Genomic DNA, 4,732 nt, shown 5'->3' on the forward strand with positions numbered 1-4,732 from the left:
TCTATGCGTAGTTTCTATGCACGAGTAGAACACAAGTTGTTGTGGGCGTCGATTTTGTTAATTTACTTGCCGTTACTAGTCTTATCTTGATTCGGCGGCATCGTGGGATGAAGCGGCCCGGACCGACCTTACACGTACGCTTACGTGAGACTGGTTCCACCGACTGACATGCACTAGTTGCATAAGGTGGCTAGCGGGTGTCTGTCTCTCCCACTTTAGTCAGATCAGATTCGATGAAAAGGGTCCTTATGAAGGGTAAATAGAAATTGGCATATCACGTTGTGGTTTTGGCGTAGGTAAGAAACGTTCTTGCTAGAAACCTATAACAGCCACGTAAAAACTTGCAACAACAATTAGAGGACGTCTAACTTGTTTTTGCAGCATATGTCGTGTGATGTGATATGGCCAAAAGGATGTGATGAATGATATATGTGATGTATGAGATTGATCATGTTCTTGTAATAGGAATCACGACTTGCATGTCGATGAGTATGACAACCGGCAGGAGCCATCACTACTAGGGAAAATCTTATACACAGACGCTTACTAGTAGCGTGGGTTTATACCCCTCGCTACTGCTACTTACTACTAGCGTGGATTTTTACCCCTCACTACTACTAAGTTGATAGTAGTAGCGCGTATTTTTAACCCTCGCTACTACTAAGTGGTCTCTGCCGTGCCCCCCCGGACATGCCATAGTAGTAGCGAGGATTATAAACCTGCGCTACTACTTTGTGAATAGCTGTAGCGCAGGTCATATGCCCACGCTACTAGTACATTTCCACACCACCCATCCCCGATCCACCCCACCAACCGTCCCACTCCACCCACCAGTCCACCACTGTTTGTCTCGGAAAAAAACACCCAACCCTCGATCCAGATCCCCTCCACCGCCAGCCTCCCTTCCACCTCCTCTCTTCTCCCGATTCACCCCTCGTCTCCCTCCCATCCCACGCTGCCGCCGCCCACCACCCCGGCGACCTCCCCACCGGCGATCCCCAGCCTCTCCCTCTCCTTCTCCCCTGCATCTTCCTCCGAGGCGTGGCGAGGGGAGGCCGCCGTCATCGTCGCCGCCGCGCGCGATCCGGGAGGGCAAGAGGGGAGGCGGACGCGGGCGAGGGGATGGCATCGGAGGACGTGGTGGGGAAGAGCAGGGGCGACACGGCCGTCAACACCATCGTCAACCTGGCTGAGGAGGCCAAGCTCGCGCGCGAGGGCGTCAAGGGCCCCGCCCATGGATGTCTTCAACGTAAGTTCATTTGATAGTAATTAATGGTGTATTATTGGTTTTGTTCAAAGATAAGTGACCTGCAACCCTGTGATGATATATAGGTCGATGAAGACACCAAGGTGGAGAAGGCAGAGTTCTTCTACGAGCGTGGCAACTTCCTCGCAAACTTCTTGTCTGCACCTGCTACTTCTGCTTCTGCTGCGTCGGCTTCATGTTGCCCTGTGATGAGAGGAGACTGAAGCGCGACAGAATCGACGAAACATGCTTGTCACTAGCTAGTATTGTCTTCAGGCTCTCTCTCTCTCTCGGGAGGACGCCACCCTTCCTCTGCTCCCTGTCCAAGCAAGCGAGCTCTGGATCCACCCCCACAAGCACGGCATCGGCACCGGCACCGGAGGCCGTGGAGATGCAGCTCCGTCGTGCAGTCGTCGAGCCAAGGTACTCACTCCCCTCTTCCTTTTGCTTCGCTCATGGGTCATCAAATTTGCTTGCTACAGAAACATTAGAGAGGACAAGTCAATAAAACTGAACCTTTCTTCAGAGACAAGATGAGAGGAGAAAAGTTTGATATTTTCCTTTGGTTGGAGACAATAGGAAAATTTGACACTTGCGGAAATGCCAAGCTGATTAGGCATAGGAACCCAATCCATTCTGATTAGGGAGAGCCACTAGTAATTGCAGCAGACTTGACTTTGCACTCGTACGTTCAGACGAATGAATATATGCATCACTCTTTGTTTGGCATGCCAAAATTGAGACATGCAGATTCATCCATTTCTAAGCATCACCAATCCTGATCAGTTCCTAATGTAGATTTCGAGTTGGACACAGTAGAAACAACACACGCAACTTGACTTGATTCAGTCAGTTAATTTTACTGCTGTAGGTGTATCATGTGCCTTACTTCCTAAAGTTGGATCATCACCGACAGTGTATAATTTTTTTGTTCGATTTGGATGCAGCAGTAGCGCTCCGTGGGGGACATCAACATCAGCCTCAACGGTTCGGTCATCTACTCCTACCACCACGACTCCCTGCAAAAGGTCGATATCTCTCTCTATCTCTCAGCTGTGAGCTAGTTCCTAATACTGTTCCTATTAAGAATCCAATCCATCCTGGGGAGAGCCCACTGTAGGTACTATAGCACACCTTCTTTATGGATACAATATAAGTCAAATTTGTATGCTGTTGTTTTTCACTGTTTTTAAAATGCCATCTCTAATATTCTGCAAAATGAGCTCCTTTAATTGGAGCTACTTTGGGGCTGGAAATTTTATATCCAAGATTAGTGTATCAAGTTGCTAAATCCTCCAAATAAGTCGATTCACCAGGCTTTATGATCTGGATCTTAATTACTGGCACATTCTTTATTTGAGGTGTCAATTATTGGTGCATTCTTTATTGGCACCTTCTTAAGTATGTGGTATGTGGTTCTTCATGATGTCATGAAATCCCATTACCTAAAGCTGAGCATCTAAGTGCCTACTTGATGTAATAATATATATTTGGTTGGTACAGGACTATGGCTAGTTGATCTTGTCTTCCTTGGTTGGGACTCTAGCTATCGAATGTTGTTATAGTTGCTGGAGTCAAAGCTGGCTTTGCCTTTTGCTTTGCTTTTTAGCCACTTGGAAACATTGCATACTTGAGAACAAGTTGCTAAACTACAGTCCCTCCAACACAAAGAAGTATCGATTAACCACAGGCTTTAAGAATCTGGATTTAATGTTAATTACTGGTGCATTCTGAATATGGTCTGTCTATTATAATTCAAGCCATGTTTTGTCTTATAGCTAGTTATTAACATTTGTTGCATTCATGGAACCATTTCTAATTTCTGGTGGCCACTCAAACTAAACTTCTTTGAGTGCACAGTAATTGCTCACATTTTCAGTTCTGAATCATCATGAGGAAATAATGCTAATAGTATTCCAATCTCAGTTTCAGTCATGTGCTGCATGGCCCTTCACCGTGGCACTCACCACTAACTACCTATCTTGTCTTGTCACATACCTGAAAAATGCTAAACTAAAAGGCATTATTGTTGCCCGAAACAGAGTAGCTCCTCCTCTGTTTTTGCAACCCTACCATCGGGTCTCTCTTGACAGCAAGTAACCCATGTTCATAGCTATTATAGGGCAGATGCTATGTAGAGAATCAATTAATTTCCTCTAGAAATGCTCGAGTGGTGATTTGGCGAAATTTGGAAACACTAGTTCTGCATCATGGCATGGATACTGTTAAGGGAGGTATCATCTATTTATTTGGCCAAAGAGCATATGCGAAGCCTTTGATTCGAGGTAAAAATGGTGCATCGCCTCTCCCTACAAGGTGTTAGTTTTAGCATCTAGTTCTGCATCATGGCTGTAAACTGAACTTGGTTCAGTTAAAAATTGCACTGTCCAATTTGGACAACAAGCTTAGATCTGAAAAATGAGTTAGCTAGGCTTATAATTTTGAGTTGGCCCCTTTACATAAGTTTTAGATAAAGTTCCAAGGTTTCTTTAGAGTATTTATTTGTTTCGTTTGGATGTACAGTTTGAGAGCAGCCATCAATTTAGTTTGCTGTCCCGAAATATATGTTCCTGGGTACAGTATTTTGATATGGGAGATTAGGCCCTGTTAGAGGTGGTATTAAAATAAAGTTACAACATGAAAATTTTAGAGGCTGTTCTGAAACTAACATATTTTACAATGGGCATGATGGATGTTGTAGGTTCATTGATGACAGCCAAGGGTTCATGCTCAGAAACGACTACATCTTGCTCCATGTTGTCGGCTCAGCTAGAGTCCTTAATCATGAGGAGATGGGACACGTCGATTGTTAGAGTACACTTGACAGGTGCATTTTGTGAAATTCAAGCCAGAAGATTGATAGCATGCTTGCCTGCTTGTTCTTTTCAGTTCAAATGAATGTTCCTTTTCTTGTTGAATCCAAAGTAGCTACCGGAGATCAAGCGGAAAGGTTGTTGATTGTCCCAAAGTTCTTGGACCATTTAGTTTGAATAGCCAGTGAGGAATTAAGCATATATTTTCGGCATGAGCCCCTTTAAATTGCTAGATGAGAAAGAATCTTAACTTAATTAATGGGTCTTGTGAATTGGTATATACCATTTAGTTGAACTGATGCAATTTGCGTACTAACAAGTTTTCACTTTCTCGACATGGGCGCAGGGGTGATCGACGCTGACTAGCGCAGCCGGTGGGCGATGTGCTCTTCAACCACTCAGAGGCGGACTTCTCCGTGAAGCTGGTGGCCATGTCGCGTAGATGATTGTCCAGGTGATTTCGACGCCGGAGGTCGCCGAGGTGGTGAACCTCGATGCCACCGTCCGAGGGAGGGAGGATTCGGGTCCACCGGCGTCTAAGCTCCGAGCCTTGGTAGATACATCTAGGGAAGTTGTCTGTTTAGGTTGGTGATGGAACACCAGGGAAGGTACCCACCTTTCGATGATCATTGTGTGTGTCTGAAGTTAAATGGAATCTTGAGAATGTTATGTG

The 4,732-nt window shown here is 45.3% G+C and overlaps 1 long non-coding RNA gene across 1 annotated transcript; it reads left to right on the plus strand.

The window, feature by feature from the left end:
- Positions 1-808: 808 nt before the first annotated feature.
- Positions 809-4,428, plus strand: LOC147991442 (uncharacterized). Its single transcript, XR_015603381.1, has 5 exons — positions 809-1,249; positions 1,333-1,669; positions 2,197-2,274; positions 3,948-4,073; positions 4,406-4,428. It is a non-coding gene; the product is annotated as an uncharacterized LOC147991442 (long non-coding RNA).
- The last annotated feature ends 304 nt before the right edge of the window (positions 4,429-4,732 follow it).

This window comes from Triticum urartu, chromosome 1A, assembly GCF_056163025.1.
Source record: "Triticum urartu cultivar PI428250 chromosome 1A, HENAU_Tu73, whole genome shotgun sequence".
Classification (NCBI taxonomy): Eukaryota; Viridiplantae; Streptophyta; class Magnoliopsida; order Poales; family Poaceae; genus Triticum; species Triticum urartu.